Below are 19,156 nucleotides of genomic sequence, written 5' to 3'. Positions count from 1 at the left end.
TAACCTTCCTTCCTATCAAAGAAATTTGCACTGACCACTCAAAAATGAATTTTTATTTAAAATATAACGTGTTTTAAATAAAATATATATGTTTATATCCCAACCTTTTTGCGATTTAAGTTAAATTTTAGAGAAAAAAAAACGTATTGGATCTTGGCAAAGCTCAAAAGACGAGTATGTTTAAATGTGTTAGCGTCTAACATTTTTAACAAAAGAAATCGCAATAAATGGATAAAGACATATGTTGTCTATGTATATAACACTTTTTTTGCAAAGTTGATATTATTCACTATTATCTGCTAAGGGTACTCAGGATCAAAAGATTTTAAAGTCCTTTAGGGAGAAGAAAACTTAGGTGAAATTGGTGTGAAAATGAATAAAGATATTGCATGACCAATAAGCAAACTCTCCACACCTGAGACCATTTAAACCGTCGGCATGTTTTATGAAAAGAACAGTGAACAAAAACAAATATGATATACAGCGACAAACGACACCCACTTAATAACATGTTCAGGCACATACAGATTGCGCTCAAACCCCCTCTGATGCGCACATTATCGTAATTCTTGAAAGTCAGTACAATCGCGGTATATAACAATTACTTAAAAATTTGATATAATATGATATTATATTGATAGTGTACTCCGGATCTAAAGAGCTATACAGCACCGAAGATGAAGAATCCTCAGGTGAAATTGGTAGGTTTAATCTCGTTTATTTTTGATATTGGTATGTTTAATCCCATTTTTTTTTATATTGGTATGTTTAATCTCTTTTATTTTTAATATTGGTCTGTTTAATCTCGTTTATTTTTGATATTGGTCTGTTTAATCTCGTTTATTTTTGATATTGGTCTGTTTAATCTCGTTTATTTTTGATATTGGTCTGTTAAATCTCGTTTATTTTTGATACTGGTATGTTTAATCTCGTTTATTTTTTATAAAGGTACAATGTATGTTTAATCTCGTTTATTTTTTATAATGGTATGTTAAATCTCGTTTCATTTTTGATATTGGTATGTTAAATCTCGTTTAATTTTAGATTTTGATGTGTTAAATCGCGTTTCATTTTTGTTTTGGTGTGTTAAATCTCGTTTACTTTCATTTTTTTCAGTACGTTTTAGTCATCCTTTAGAACATTCAGTTTTTTTTATATTGTAAAACACTGACAAAATGTTAATCTAATCATTATTTTGTGTGTTTTCTAGAAGCTTGTCGTGTCAAAGAAAATTGTTCCGTGAATACATTGCAGCATCGTTAATAAATCCTGGGGTCACATAATATTGTTCCATGAATACATTATGACATCGTCAGTGATTCCTAGGGTTAAATAATAATGTTCCAGTTTTACTTTATGGTATCGTTTATGATTTCTATGATGAGTTTATTTATGACCTTAAGACATCTTCGGAGATTTGTTCGGGCTAACGAATCGTATACGAAATCATAAACGATGCCATAAAGTAAACCTGGAACATTATTATTTGACCCTAGGAATCACTGACGATGTCATAATGTATTCATGGAACAATATTATTTGAGCCCAGGATTTAATAACGATGTCGCAATGTATTTACGAAACAATTTTCTTTGATCCGACGTTATCACATGCTTCTAGAAAACACACAAATCATTGGTTAGATTAACATTTTGTCAGTGTTTTACAATATAAAAAAATGAATGTTCCTATTTGCTGCGCTCACTCGTAATATGCGTTATTTTTTAGACTCTAACTGATATTTTCCTTCGTCTGTATAATTCTGTACTGCGTTTAAAAAAAATGACGTTTTATGACGTCTTAATAGACTAAACTAAACGATTTTTAGTTATGTCACGGAGATATCATTGACGTTATATATATATATATATATATATATATATATATATATATATTGGCCGACGAAATCAAGTCTGACGAGGATAAATCATCAACTGTATACAGCTTTGACCGACGATATCGAATTTACATGTATATTTCATTGACAATATCAATGGGGATCTGAAACTGACCATTAGAGTCAGGCAAGTGACCGCTTAAACGAGGTGTAGGTAATCGCAGGTTGACTATTGTACATATAGAAACGAAAAGTTCACAATGGAAAAATTGAAATCATCTGCTCTTTCGTAATGTGAATCTCTCAGCTATTCCTTTTTGTAAATATCTGAATATTAGTCAACTGAACTGTATCTGTGCTTTCTCTTATTTAAAGTTTTTTTTTAGAATTTTTGAATTAGATGTCATCATCCATATAGCGGAATGTGAAGTTAAAGAATAATGCTAGCTATGTTTTAATCTTCCTAATGAGCTCCTGTATGGAGTCTGCCTCATACGAATAAACGTGCAATTCGACTAAAAGAGGGACACAGTTTATAGCTTCTGAAGGCAATGTTTATTGTTTGTTGAATAAAGACTTCTTCCAAACATAACATATGCGGCCAAAATAAAACACGTTTACCCACGCAACACCCTTAATATGCCTGTCAAATAAGTATCTAATACAGTGGCTGTCGTTTATTTCTGGCTGCCATACTCATGATACTTGTTTTCATATCTTAGCATTAACTTAGGTTACTTTTAATATTGCATATTTCATATATATTTACTTATTGCAGTGGATGTACAAGAAAAACGTGAAGACACAAATGAGTCCTTATCCTTTTCACCATTGACAGAAGACACTGTGGCAATGAACACGATGTCGCCAACTGCAGGTAATAATTGAATGATATAAATTTAGTTTTGCCAATATTTTATGTAATAAACAGTAGAATTACATTCAAAAATCAACGGATGTTTGTATAAAGGGAAGAAAGATGTTTTTCAAATACTGAAAGAGGAAAGAGACCTAGAATGCATGTATTCTGATAGATCTGTTGTTTTTTATAAACAGTATACAAATTTAATTTTATATTGCTTCTATGTAACACATATTCAAATCAAAAATATCACCAATCAAACATGTTCTTGCAAGTTGATTGTGTCTTTAACCGCATATTCATTCATTCATGTCTTTATTTCCTCCTAATTGAGATATAATGAATACACAAAATTTACTAAATATCACACAACAAAAAGAATTAACGAAATAGGAACAGAACAAAATCAGTTTTTTTACATATACAGACAAATATACACTTAAGTCGGCATAAAGTCCTTATGCAATCTTGAATTATGACATATCATGTACTGCCTACCTTAAAAACGTCCATATTTTATTATGCATTGAACAAGATGGGCGTGGCAAAGATTCTCAAACTCCGAATGTTCGTCAATGAAATTTGATGGAATTCGTCCTAATAAGATTTGATAAACATCCGCATCATCATATTCACTTAGTTCGCAATACAGTTGTAAAGACAAATTATCAATAATCATATTCCACCACAAATCACGCATCTCTGTACATGCTGTAGTACAAATACAGGAACAACATGCATGTACATAGACATCATCAAAGTTGATTTTGCATGCGACGCTCTTATTTCCTGATGAACTTGGTATATCAGTTAACAGTTTTGTAATAAAATAGGAACTTCATATTTCTGCAAACGATTGTGCTTTTTTTCCAGCAGTTGGTCGTAAAAACTATCTTGTGAATATTTTTAAAGCGTATAAAATTGTCATCTAACGCAATACGGTTTAACCAGTTGACTCACTGTTGTTCGTTAACTTTTTTGTGAACAATCGATTTCCATTGATTTTTTGATGGGAAACTCCCAGTATCTATATATTCGGTAAGATATTGAATAAGTCGACATGTTCTTGAAATGTCAATAACATCAGGAATGTATCCATAGTGACGGCGGTGAAGGTCTATGAGGAAAGAAAATAGTCGAACCAAAAATATTCTTTTAAATTATTGTTATCTAACATACACAGTTTTTGAAAAAAGAACAGTTTTCTTTTGTGAATAAAACTCATAATCGGATGAATCCCGATAATGCTCTCGCACATTCAGATCTTATAGAAGTTTTTGATGCTAAATGTGTTTGACAATGAAGTGTTGAAAAACAAATAGTGTCGTTAGGATTTGAGGTTACTCCATGTTTCGCAGCCATAAAGGACGCTCGGTAAGACTACAGTTGTGTATAATTTGACTTATACAGACAGATTAATTGCTCTTGAAATTACTCCCTTCAATGCAAAGTATGCGTCAGACTTGGGGTCAATTACATTGGAATGTAATTAATTAAATTACACATTACATTGCAAAAATGATCAATTACACTAATTACACATTACACAGTTTTTGAAATGTAATTAATTAAATTATAATTACTTTACTTAAGTAATTAACTAAATTACACATTACATTTTATCATAATATTTTTTTAACAATATTATACATGTATATAAAATCCATGTATGACGTACCGATAAGCATAGTTTAAGCGTTGCATTTAATAATCATTAGTAATTTTAATGTTTTGTCATTAAGTCTGCATATCTCTGGTCTGAACACTTTGACAGCAATTCTAAAGTTTTTCGACAGGAGCTTATGTGGCAGATATTGCTTGATCAGAACATGGAAGTTCCATGATAAGAATATGTGTTGATAGGAGAGGGAATTTGTTCATAATTATTTGCCAATACATTAAGGGGTATTTTGACATCTCAGAAATGAAATCGTTTAAATAAAACATATCATAAATAAAGAAATTATAAATAAATTAAAAGTTGGTTTTTTTTACTTTAAAAATATTAAATAGTGTGCTTGTCACAATATTGAAAATAATTTTTTTTACAAACAATGTACATAATATCTAAATATTAGCAATACATGTATTTCACTAATTAGATAAAAATACATGTAAAAGTGGCATTGTCCTTTGACATTTTAATCTGATTAATTGCTGTTTGATTTTACAGCTATTAATTTTTATTTCTATAATCCTTTTGTGTATACTAATTTGACAAAATGATTGTTTGCAGTGATTTTAAATTCTAATTACCTGTATAAGAAACAAATTCACATTTTTTGGGGTTTTATTTAACAAGGTGGTTAATAACTTATAAATCTATTTAGTTAACAAAGACCTTTCTAAAAAACTGAACAACACATATATAAATATTCTCACATTATTTTTTTTATTATAAGACTATTCAGAAAAAAATTCTGTAGGTCAAATAAATAATATAAAAACTTCAGAATAAATTACAAACTTCATATATTAAAGAAGTATGTGATATCAATATTTTAAAAATAAATATAATTTAACAATTTATATTATTAAACACAAATCCTTATCTTTAACACAATAAAAGTACATGTAATTCAAATGTAATTCAAAAGTAATTGAGCATTACATGCTTTTTTCAATGTAATTAATTAAATTACCATTACATGTAATTGAAAAAACGCTCAATTACACATTACATTCAATTACATGGAAAATTGTAATGCATTACACTTAATTACCATTACATTTTCAATTACCCCATCCCTGGTATGCGTACTTACCTTTTCTACAAGCATTTATAGTTCTACTCTTAGTTTTGAATCGTGAACTAAGTTCTATACCTAAATGTGTATAGTTGTCAGATAATGAAATGTTCTTATTTCCAATACACCAGTGAAAGTTAACATTGTTTTCTCTTGTATTTTTCGAGAATTGCATAATACTTGATTTGTTTGCGTTAAAACAGAACCTCCAATTTCTAGAGTACTCGAAAAACACATTAAACATGAGTTGAAAAGACAGTTAGGGAAGTGGCAATACAAGATATGTCATCAGCAAGAGCAGGTGCACAGCAATTGATACTGAATATATACCTGTGTTTTGATTGCACTTTTCAATTTCACATATTAAATCATTAATAAAAATTAAATACAATAGACCAGACAGCAGAATACCTTGTCTTACACCTTCTAGCACTGGAAAAAAATTTAATTGGTGCTGGTTAACAACTATAGCACTTTTTGTGTTTGTATGAAAATCATTGACTATTACCAATAATTTACTGTTCACACCTAGATGAAACAATTTGTACATGAGACCTAGTCTCCAGACAGTGTCGAATGCCTTCCTACTATCAAAAATGCTACAAAAGTCTTCCTACAAAATTCAAGATTATGGAAAATTGTCTCGTGTAGATTGGCAGTTCGGGAAATTTATAATATTCTATACGATTAGCAAACGGTTTTTTATAACATGCTCAAAGACCTTTGAAACACACGGCAAAAGTGTAATCGGACGGTAGCTGTCAGGAGATGTTTTATGATCATTGTTTCCTTTAAAAAGTGGAACTAGTTCACCGAACTTCCAGTCGTCAGGTACACGACCTTTCTTCACTATGAGTTACAAAATGAAGCAAGGCAACGGATAACACCTTTTCCGCCGTATATCAAATGTTCATTTTGAATTTTATCGTGTCCGCTAGCTTTTTTTACGCATCAAGGATTTGACAATATCTCGCACTTCACATTCGTTGATGACTCCACCAGGTAGGTTCTCATTGGAGTTACAACAGGTGTTTAAAATCTCCGAATACGCACTGTGTTTCTTGGACGTATCAAAAGTGTCAGTAATAAATTGTCCGTTGTGCAAAGGTTTGCAAAATAGTCCATAAGGGCATTAGCTATGCTTTCTGGGTTATTACCTGTATCACCATTATGGATAATTTCTGGATAAATTCTTGATGTTGATGGTTTATATCTTTATATCAGTTTCAAGAATAAACGGATATTACACTTTGCTACCTCGTTTATATTATCGAATTTTTTTTTTAATATATTGTTCGTAAGCTGCTTGTTGCCCATTCCGAAATTCATATTTGGCTTTTTTGTAATGTTTATACAATTCATGACTCATTCCTTTGGGCCGTCAATCTGTAAGCCATCGTTTACGCATTGACCGTTCCGTCTGATGAGCTTTCTTAACATCGGGTGTCCAGTAAGGTTTGTATATTGGTTAAATCCGCACGTAGAAATAACGGAATCTGCCGCTGCATGTTAAATGCTCTCAATTTCCGTGTTAACAGTATCTACATCCACATTGCCTGAAATAATTCGGTCGTTTAACAGTTCAAGTGGTACGTCTATAGATTCTTGATAATTTTTACACGTTCGTCATTAGTTTTATGCCAAACTGGAAGTACGAATTCATTATTCTGTGTGGATTATTAACTATCAAAGTTCCACTATTATCGGTAAATGATAAGAAGTACTGATAATCGAACCCTCGTCAAGAATTTTACAAGACCTCAGTTGCCTAAGTACACGCTCATTTACAAGAAAGTAATCAATCATAGTTTAGTTATAAACGTGTAATCAGGCCCTGTTTGTTTAATCTCACGAACTCAAAACGTAGCTAGACCGGGTGCGTCAATTGGGTAAGCCGTTTATGCTATGTATTCATAATCTGGCATTCGAATCCACACTCGGCCAGGTTTAGTCCGAGATTAATCTGACGTCCAACGGCGGTTTTGCCAGAAAAGATGGGGCCGTGGGACGTCAGAGCCCGTCCCATATCAAAAAGTGGATATTTTCCCGTCCAAAATGGATGCACTGCTTTGTTGCTTCTGGGACCGACTGACAACCTTGGATCAATATCATTCGGGCCTCAATTTGTTCATTTTTAATTCGATGAAGAGTTTGACATCAACGACCCTGATCTACTGACCACACCACCACATAAATCGTCCTTCAACATAGAATCTAAAGAGGCAATGGAAGCAGCCATCCTGGCAGAACGGCCTGATACTCCACACCACATATAACATATAACATTACAACATAGAAAGACATATGAAATATCAATTATAATGGCTTACCTCTATCAAAAGGAATATTAACAAAAAACACTTAAACATACACTGAACGAATGAATTTGATCTATGAAAACAATATAAAGTGTGGCAGGTAGATGAAACTTACATAAATGAAGAGATAAATTAAAAATGATGATGATTATGAGTTTTACCGTCCGGCTATCCTGTCTGGATATTGCGGGCTAATGTACATGCTGTTTCCTTGTACTTTTTTGAGAAATGGTATTTTTGTTACCGATTAACAGATTCACCTGATTAGTTTTTAGAGTCTTTGTTTAAGTTAATTTTTTTGAGTTGAACTTCAACTTTAAATATTTCCTGTTATTGGGGTTTCTTTTACACTGTGCACAAAACCAAATGCTTAATTCGTGTCAGATAATTTTGTTTTAGCAATGGTTTACACTACAATTGACTACAGAAGTTCAAATTATATTTTAACTTCCAGATGGAGTCAAACTTTATAGTTATCATGAGGCTTCGTTTCGTTTATGCATCAGTGACATTAGGTTTTTTTAAGTTGTGTTTCAAATTCAAATAGATTTTTTAGATACCTTTTGGTAAAATATTCCTGACGTTATATCAAGTATTTACTTTTACGGAAATCAGGTGGCACAAAATTCAACCGAAACCGAATTTGTTAGTACAGTGTGTAATGGTCATCAGTACATACTAGTCTTAATATCTCTAACTTAACCTTCCTTCCAATCAAACAAATTTGCACTGACCACTCAAAAATGAATTTTTATTTAAAATATAACGTATTTTAAATGAAATATATACGTGTATATCCCACCCTTTTTTGCGATTTAAGTGTAATTTAATAATAAAGAAAACGTATTGGATCTTGACAAAACTCACAAGACGAGTATGTTTAAATGTGTTAACGTCTAACATTTTTAACAAAAGAGATTGCAGTAAATTGATATAACAATATTTTTGCAAAGTTGATATTATTCACTATAATCTGCTAAGGGTAATCAGGATCAAAATACTTTAAAGTCCGTTAGGGAGAAGAAAACTTAGGTGAAAATGGTGTGAAAATAAAAAAAACATGTTGTAATTACCAATAAACAAACTCTCCACACCAGAGACCATTTAAATCGTCAACAATGAGCAAACCCGTACCACATAAACAGCTGTACTGTTTGAAAAAATGACGTTTTATGACGTCGTAAAAGACGTAAACTAAACAATTATCAGTTATGACACGGACATTTCATTGACGTTATATTATAAGTTTGGTTATGGTTTGCTACTGACCCCCTACGGATACATAAAGGGTTAGTAAAATCAATAGGGGTGAAGCCGTAGACCGAGTCCCCTATGAATTTTACTTACCCTCTATGGATTCGTAGGGGGTCAGTAGTGAACTGTATGACGCATTTATCGCACTCAGGACTTTTAATGCTGCCTTTTGTAGAAAAATAAACAATGAAATACAACAACATCAATAGATGACGTCGCCATTAACAGTAAACGTGACGTCATGAACCCCCTATGAAATTTACTAACCCCTACTGATCCATAGGGGGTCACCACGTGACGTTGTTTAACCAATCACAACGTGATAATTTACCCGCGGTGCGATAAATATATATATTGGCCGACAAAATTAAGTTTGACGTGGATAAATCATCGACTGTTTACAGCTTTGGCCGACGATATCAAATTTACATGTAGATTTCATTGACGTAATAAAGCTTTGGCCGACGATATCATATCTGACGTGGAAATATCATCGACGTTATACAGCTCTGGTCGACGATATTAAGTCTGACGTGGAGATATCATCGACGTTATACAGTTTTGGCCGACGATTACGAGTCTCACGTGGAGATATCATCCACGTTATACACCTTTGGCCGACGATATCGAGTCTGACGTGAAGATATTATCAACGTTATACAGCTTTGGTCGTAGATATCAAGTCTGACGTGGAGATATCATTGACGTTTTAAAGCTTTGGTCGTGGATATAAAGTCTGACGTGGGGATATCATTGACCCTTTTAAGCTTGTGCCGTATGTATCAAGTCTGCCGTGGAGATATAATTGACGTTATAAAGCTTTTCTGACGTGGTGATAACATCGAGTTTTAAAGTATTTGTCGACGATATCAAAATCTGACACGGAGATATCGTTGGCGTTATATAGCTTTGTCCGGCAATATCAAATATGTCCTTACTTCATCATAACGTGCTTCAAACACTTGCTTTGTATAATAAAACCTCTCAAATCCTAAAAAAGAATCGTACATATACAGATTATTGTTTTGTAGTTTATAGATAATGGTATTTTTAATATATAATTATATAAATGGCAGAATCTTTTTATCTATTTAATTGAAATAACAGCATTTTGTTTTTTATAATTTTACCTCCTGATCAAGTAGTGTAGGATTATCTGTAACATTGACTGCTAGTTCTTTATCGTTCATAAGACATCGGGTACATATTGCTGAAAATCAGATAAAAATCTTGTTTGCATAAAGATGATAAGGCATGTAGAGCACTGCTTAAATACATGTACTATGACATAATGACATAAACATGTTCATATACTCATCATAAGGTCAATAGAAACTGAAAATTACAAAAATATGTTGAATATGTTTGATAAAACATGTAAAAAAACATTTTGCTTGGGTAGAGGGAAAAGGAACAAATGGGACTGCTTATAAATAGAATTTTAAGAACTGGCATATTTGTTGCTGGAATAAGTGAGTAACACTGATTAAGACCAGATCAACAATTCGCTTTTTGAAACTATAGACATTTTTTAATAGAGAAAAATCACATGAGGGTCTTAATGACGAATAGTGGTGGAAATCAGGCCCCTGAATTAATATTAAGGGTTATTTTACTAGAGATTAAAAACTTTAAAATGTACAGGTCAGTGTCATTTTCTTTAAGATTAAAAATTGAAGTAAGAATGTGTCTATAGTAGTTAGTTTAGGGATGTCCCTTGACTGAAAATATCATTTTTCTATGCCGGACAGAGATATTGGGGACAAAACTTTTGTGACTAAAATCAGAAAGATCATAACATAAGGGAACATGTGTACAGTAAATTACGAGTTGATTGGATTTCTACTTCATCAAAAACTTGTTGGGTGGGAAAGTTTTATGGGAGTGAACTGACCAAATACCATACTCCATAGTAATCATAGTCATTGACATTTGTTTTTCACATGAAAAAAGCACAGCATCATTAATAAAGATTCCATCAACCTATAGTATGGGCCTTAAAAGAATGGACAAAAAAAGATGAAGTGTGCAAAGAAGGAGGGCAGTTCTTTTTATCCTAAAAGAACATACTCCTTTGCAAAATAAACAGATAATGATAAAAATACTGTCAGAATTGTTTGTACTTACGGGTTCCAACTGGTAATATAATTCCACTACTGCTTAGGATTAACTCAACGTCGAAGATTCGCAAAGACCTGCTGGATTTGTAGTTCAGCCCTGGATGGTAGCTCAATAGTGGTGGAAGTTCGGATAGTGTTCTTTTTGAGCGGTTTACATTTAATTTTAATAAATAGTTGAAATGCTCAGTGCATATAGCCACATTCTGAATATTAAATCTTGTGGGATGCAATCCATTTTCAGTTAAAATATTTGTTTTATCTCTGTTAGAACAAGCATTTAATAAAACAATGTTCCCGGAACATTCAGATGAAGTTGATGAAGTGACATGACACTGACAGGACACGATGTGGCCATAAAAATTAAATAAATACAGAATTATGCCATCAAAACTGATAAAAAAAACTGTATATATCACAGGCAAGTTCTGTTTCTGTGCCAAATTCATCAAAATACTTCAGCAATGGCTCAACATTCAGTCCATATTACACACAATATAAACGTCTGCTGCTACTTTCACTTTTACTTGTACAAAATACTGAGAAAAAGATTTCTAACAAGGGAAATAACTGTTGATAAACCTTGTGAAATTGTAAGAAACAAGCAATCATTAACATTATTTTACTTTCTTTCAAAAAATATTGACACTCCAATTTCTTTATATGTTCTTCAGAAAAATTAAGTTTACAAGTAAATCTGACAAGTTTTGCTATCAGTAGCCGCGTTTTTAAACAATTGACCAAGCCATTTTTCACATTTTCATCACTTTTTGGACCTTTTTATCACTCAGAATAATTTTTTCATAGGATTGCAGTGCAAATAAAAAATAAAAATAAATAGGAATATGTGATTTATTGAAAAGCAAACAAATAAAATTAAATATACTGACATTTAACCAACTGTTAACCATAATATTGGTTAAAAACTGAGAATACCAGAATTCACATAAATACAAGATAATATGGGGTCGGTTACTATGGAAACGCATAAATAAAATGAATTTTTAATCGTACCATAATAAAAGGGTCTTAGTACACTATAATTGTACCAAACATTATTAAGATCTGTGAAGGTCCATTTCCAGCATATTTTGATGCTTACAGATAATCACTCTTAAACTATCAGCCCTCCACATATTCTTTTTGGTTCGTACGCTGTGCTAACTTGCCAATAAGATTCTATATTGTGACTCATGGTTAATATTTTAACAGCATCAACATCTACTAATAAATTAGTGCTGTCATTAACCAGAAAACCGTCGAAAGGATCGGATATCGAATACCAAAAAATGTTTACCGGTCATCAGGACTTTTTAAACAAAATTAATGAATTTGATATGAATGGGTATTAAATCTTTAAATACTTTTTGTTTTATGCAGACATTATTATTGTCGTGGTAAATATTTGACAGATGAATTGTCAAGTATATTGATTGCTTTTGTTAATCCGAAAAAAAAAACATAAAACTTAATTATTACTAAGAACAACTTGTCTATTAGCTCGGAACAAGATCTTATTTAAATAGATTTTTTTAGTATTAAATTGAGAATGGAAATGGGGAATGTGCCAAAGAGACAACAACCCGACCATAGAAAAAATCAACAGCAGAAGGTCACCAACAGGTCTTCAATGTAGCGAGAAATTCCCGCACCCGGAGGCGTCTTTCAGCTGGCCCCTAAACAAATATATACTATTTCAGTGATAATGAACGCCATACTAATTTCCAAATTGTACACAAGAAACTAAAATTAAAATAATACAAGACTAACAAAGGCCAGAGGCTCCTGACTTGGGACAGGCGTAAAAATGCGGCGGGGTTAAACATGTTTGTGAGATCTCAACCCTCCCCCTATACATCTAGCCAATGTAGAAAAGTAAACGCATAACAATACGCACATTAAAATTCAGTTCAAGAGAAGTCCGAGTCTGATGTCAGAAGATGTAACCAAAGAAAATAAACAAAATGACAATAATACATAAATAACAACAGACTACTAGCAGTTAAATGACATGCCAGCTCCAGACTTCAATTAAATTGACTGAAAGATTATGATTTCATCATATGAACATCAGGCACAATACATGTTTTTAAACAGTAACTTTAAATCAGTAATCCGATTTAATTTTACTATTTACTTCATTATTTTATTTTTGTTTTAATTTTTCGTAGACCTACATCTGCATGTGCAACCTCCATCGTGCAAGGCTTTATCGTAGTTTAAATGAAATACCAACTAACAAAAATGTGAAATTCAAATCAACGTGAATGTAGTTAATGAAAAAGAGATGTAGCATTACTGTTAAAGAGACGCTTTTTCTCTATATATATAAAAGCTTTGCATACTTCAAGTTGTTTATCGTGGTTATGTATCACGATTGAACATATTTTATCGTTCCTGTTGTTGATATCGTTAGAGAAAGCGTAAATTCAACATCACATTATACTTGATCCTTATGATTTAATTGATTATTGTACTGAAAATATCTTTGCCTGCGATTTTGAGGGCGATGGGATAATGTTTGTAAAAGGAATATCAAATCTTTTTAAACTAAATCGTTCGTAAAAAATATAATCATAATCATTATAGAATCCTCAGGATTAAAAGAGATGGATATTACTGTCAAAGAAGATCATTTTGGGGATATGGACATGTTTGGTTAGAATAGTTGAAATCTTTTTTATTGCTTTATTCTGAATGCAAAAACATGAAAAACTAAATTTCATATCAAGGAAAACAAATAAAACGTATCAAAGCATACCATTAGAATTCATAATGCTATCTACGCCTAAAAAGATTAGTTTGAGAACAATCAAATAATTAATAATTGAAATAGGGACTGTGTCAAAGAGACAACAACCCGACCAAATAGCAAAAAACAGCCGATGGCCACCAATGGGTCTTCATCACTGCGAGAAAATCCTGCACCCGGAGGCGTGCTTCACCTGGTCCCTAAATAAATGTGTACTAGTTCAGTGATAATTGTATACTTGATATGAAATTCATACAAGTTTCAAGGAACTGAAAAAGGACGTATACTTCCCGCGAGTACCTTTAGTCCTTCAGCATCATCACAAACTGGATTTGATTATTATTTTGACCTCAATACTAAACATATGGTTTTCTTTCATCATGAATATTATATTATGGTGTTTAAAATCATCAAAACGACGTTGTTAAAAGTTGACATGACAATTTCGTGCGACAATTACTAGTAGGTAACTGTTGACCGCAATTGGCCAGGAGACCGCTGAAAAGAGTTACATAATAGAAAACGTTTAGGAAGGGGATCTGAAACTGACCATTAGAGTCAGGCAAGTAACCGCTTAAACGAGGTGTGCGTAAACGCAGGTTGACTGTTGTATTTAACTTTATTATAATATGATGATAACAAGACCTACATGTGTATTTGATAACGTATTTCTAAGAAACGGTCATAGCCTATGAAGAGTTAAAAGAAGTATTTAAAGTAAACTGTAACAGCCTGTTAACTACCCCGACCATACGCGTACGGTCGGACCATATGCGTATGGTCCAAATATTCATATGGTCTGGAACATATGTATAGAAACGAAAAGTTCACAATGGAAAAATTGGAATCATCTGCTCTTTCGAAAAGTTAATCTCTCAACTATTCCTTTTTGTAAATATCTGAATATTAGTCAAGGTATGAGGCAAACTGAACTGTATCTGTGCTTTCTCTTATTTAAAGATTTTTTCGAATTTTTGAATTAGATGTCATCATCCATATAGCGGAATGTGAAGTTAAAGAAAAATGCTAGCTATGTTTTAATCTTACTAAGAAGCTCCTGTATGGAGTCTGTCTCATACGAATAAACGAGCAATTCGACTAGAAGAGGGACACAGTTTATAGCTTCTGAAGGCATGTTTATTGTTTGTTGAAAAAAGACTTCTTCCAATCATATCATATGCGGCCAAAATAAAACACGTTTACCAACGCAATACACTTAATATGCCTGTCAAATAAGCATCTAATACAGTGGCTGTCGTTTATTTCTAACTGCCCTCTTGTTTTCATATTTTAGCATTAACTTAGGTCACTTTTGATATTGCATAGTTCATATATATTTACAGAAGACACTGTGGCAATGAACACGATGTCGCCAACTGCAGGTAATAATTGAATGATATAAATTTAGTTTTTTGCCAATATTTTATGTAATAAACAGTAGGATTACATCCAAAAATCAAAGGATGTTGGTATAAAGGGAGGAAAGATATTTTTAAAATACTGAAAGAGGGAAGAGACCTAGAATGCATGTATTTTGATAGATTTGTTGTTTTTTATAAACAATACTAGAACACACCCGTGATTTCGCGTAAGCCTTATTTTAGTATTGGTATTGTCATCTGATAAAGTCATGCCGATTAAAAGATACACAGTTTTCTCTGCTTTCAAATCTTTCTGTTTGAACCCGTCGACCTGGAACTTATCAATTATTGGTTATATTAATTATTTGGAAAACAAAAGGTCCTGGAATGGAGTATTTTTTAATCAACAGCATTGTCCTATATTAGCTATAAATAAAATTGAATTCTTTGATTCGCTGTTTTACGTCATGTCCGCTAACAAATTGAAAACTGTACCTATATGCCTTATTTTGAATCCAGATTTTAAGTATTCGTATTGCTATCTTAGAAAGTCTTACTGATTAAAATACTACAATAAGGAACTATTTGACAATGGTTGAATTTAGTAGTGTCAACCCTGTGCTTATGACCCGTGTATATAGCAAAATCCTAAATACACCGTTTAGTGGTGCGCCTGTCAGGTGCGGAACGTACAGATAAGGTGGTAATAGGTAGCAGGTGAATATAATATTGGTATCGGTATCGGATTCGACCCGGAACTTGTTAATTATTGGCAATATTAATTATGTGGTTAGGGTTAGGGTTAAGTTGAATTCTTTGATTTGCCGTTTTTACCCGATGACGGCTGCCAAATTGGACCTCGTTATTTTAGTATTATAGATACAAAGTTAATTTTATATTGCTTCTATGTAAAACATATTCAAATCAAAAATATCACCAATCAAGCATGAGCATGTTCTTGCAAGTTGATTGTGTCTTTAACCGCATATTCATTCATTCATGACGGACGGTAGCTGTCAGGAGATGTTTTATGATCATTGTTTCCTTTAAAAAGTGGTACTAGTACACCGAACATCCAGTCGTCAGGTACACGACCTTTCTTCACTATGAGTTACAAAATGAAGCAAGGCAACGGATAACATCTTTTCCGCCGTATATCAAATGTTCATTTTGAATTTTATAGTGTCCGCTAGCTTTTTTACGCATCAAGGATTTGACAATACCTCGCACTTCACATTCGTTGATGACTCCACCAGGTAGGTTCTCATTGGAGATACAACAGGTGTTTAAAATCTCCGAATACGCACTGTCAATAAAGTGTTTCTTGGACGTATCAAAAGTGTCAGTAATAAATTGTCCGTTGTGCAAAGGTTTGCAAAATAGTCCATAAAGGCATTAGCTATATGCTTTCTGGGTTATTACATGTATCACCATTATGGACAATTTCTGGATAAATTCTTGATGTTGATGGTTTATATCTTTTTATCAGTTTCCAGAATAAACGGATTTCGCACTCTGCTGCCTCGTTTATATTATCGAATTTTTTTTTGAATATATTTTTCGTAAGCTGCGTGTTGCACATTCCGAAATTCATATTTGGCTTTTTTGTAATGTTTATACAATTCATGACTCATTCCTTTGGGCCGTCAATCTGTAAGCCATCGTTTACGCATTGACCGTTCCGTCTGATGAGCTTTCTTAACATCGGGTGTCCAGTAAGGTTTTGTATATGGGTTAAATCCGCACGTAGAAATAACGGAATCTGCCGCTGCATGTAAAATGCTCTCAATTTCCGTGTTAACAGTATCTACATCTACCTGGTCTGAAATAATTCGTTCGTTAAACTGGGTAATGCAGAATTAACACATAGCCGATTACGACAGCAGTTTCTGCTTCACATAACATATACATAAAATATAAATTGTGTGGACATTTATTTGGTTGTCTAGTAGCTTTCGTTTGAATGCAATCTGTCTTTAGTACGACAATTAGCATTAAGGTCGCCTGCTACAATAACACTGCCATAACTGCAATAAGAAGAAACTAAAGTATCTATAATGCAAGTCACTTCTATAATTATCTATACTATCGTCAGAAGGTAAGTATGCTCCAAAAAAATAATTCTTTACAGTTAAAACAGTCCTGGTTTACAGAAAATTTGTATGAAAACAAATTCGTTATGCTTTAATTTTTCTCTTTCATGGTAGTTCGTCAGTTTGCCATTAAAAGGAGAAGACAAAAACCCGGAACTAGTATAGAATAAGAACAAATACGGTTGTAATAACTATAAAACTCGATATTCGTAGTTAAAATTAACGTAATTGAATGTTTATATGTTATAATTGCTTTTGTTAATGTATATTCTTCCATTTTATCCGAGCATAGATTAAAGATTGTGAACAAAGGCAATCATAAACCATAATGTTCTATATATCACATGAAATGTATAGATTAAGGCAACAGTAGTTTACTGTTGTTCGAATCTCATGTATTTATTCAAAAAAACTCAATGAAACGAACAATAACTGAGGTAATACCGTGAATTCCAAGCGTAGTTAGACCGGGTGGTGCGTTAATAGGGTAAGTCTTTTTTGCTATGTTTTCATAATCTGTCATGCGAATCAACACTCGGCCAAGAATTCCAAATCGAAAATAGAACACCGGTTCACCTCCATAAAGAACAGTTATGATTAACAATAATGTAGTTGCTTAAAAGAGGCAACAGATACCGAAGGGACGTTCAAACGCGTAAGTCGAAAAAAAAATGACAACGCCATGAGTAAAAAGATTATGACAAACAGCCAAACAGTACATACAATGCAAAATATAAAATAAACTGACATCTGAGCAACACGAACCCCACTCAAATCTTGGGGTGATCTCAGATGCTCCGGTACGGTAAGCAGATCCTGCTCCAATTGTGAATACCATCGTGTTGGTTATATAAGTACAAACTTGTTTTTTAGTATCGTACTTTTATTTGACAGGAAACGTCACCGAGGAATCAAATGCAACAAAGAAGAAACCAGAAAATGGTTCTTCTCAGAGGAGATCAGTATGGATAGGGATTTTTGGCTGCTTTATGATGTCTGTTTGGTCTTTATCTGTTGCTCAATAGAACATATATATAGTAACAAGAAGAAAACCTTTGCTTTAACTTTATTTATTTTTAGCTGTAGATAAAACGATCCCAAAATTGATTTTATATCTTTGACTTTTAATGAATCAAGCTATAATGCATCTGCATGTTCGACTAAAGAATTGTCCTTTAGATTGACTAAAATTCTCTCCGCAGTAAAAGAGGGACTTCAGAAATACTGTGTCATAAAAATGGTAGCATACGCTATAAATTTTTTACTTGGGATATCATATGGCATATATTGTTTTAAAAGGGTAAAACAGGCTACACAGAGGAACAAGTTATTACTATCATTGAATTTCTTATCGACAACATATTAATTTTGTTGAATTTGGAGAAAGACTTTTTCAACAAATTGTCGGCATTCCTATAGGAACGAACTGTGCGTCTCTCTTTGACAACCTCTTCTTATTTTCATATGAATCGGAGTTCCTTCAGACACTTGTCAAAACAAGAAGATCAAAGAAGCCTGATTATTGAATTTCACTTTCAGATATATTGATGATGTTCTTTCCATTAACAATCTGAACTTTTCTGATAGGGTTCCATAAATATATCCCCCAGAACTAAGAATTAAAGAAACAACAGACAAGGCTTCCTCTGCCTCATTTTTATTAGACTTATACCTCGAATTTGACATACACAGTCATCTCAATACCAGAATCTATGACAATCGAGACGATTGTAATTTTGAAATTATCCCCCACCTGAATAGCAATATATCAACTTAACCTGCATATGGAATATACATTTCCCAACTTATTGGATA

At 32.7% G+C, this 19,156-nt stretch overlaps 1 long non-coding RNA gene across 1 annotated transcript; it reads left to right on the top strand.

Moving 5' to 3' along the window:
- Nucleotides 1-639: 639 nt before the first annotated feature.
- LOC143049438 (uncharacterized) lies at nucleotides 640-18,448 on the top strand. Its single transcript, XR_012970242.1, has 3 exons — nucleotides 640-701; nucleotides 2,676-2,714; nucleotides 18,236-18,448. It is a non-coding gene; the product is annotated as an uncharacterized LOC143049438 (long non-coding RNA).
- Nucleotides 18,449-19,156: the final 708 nt, after the last annotated feature.

Source organism: Mytilus galloprovincialis, chromosome 10, assembly GCF_965363235.1.
Source record: "Mytilus galloprovincialis chromosome 10, xbMytGall1.hap1.1, whole genome shotgun sequence".
In the NCBI taxonomy this organism is placed as follows: Eukaryota; Metazoa; Mollusca; class Bivalvia; order Mytilida; family Mytilidae; genus Mytilus; species Mytilus galloprovincialis.
Note: the sequence above shows the minus strand (reverse complement) of the source record. Positions and strands in the feature narration are given on the sequence as shown.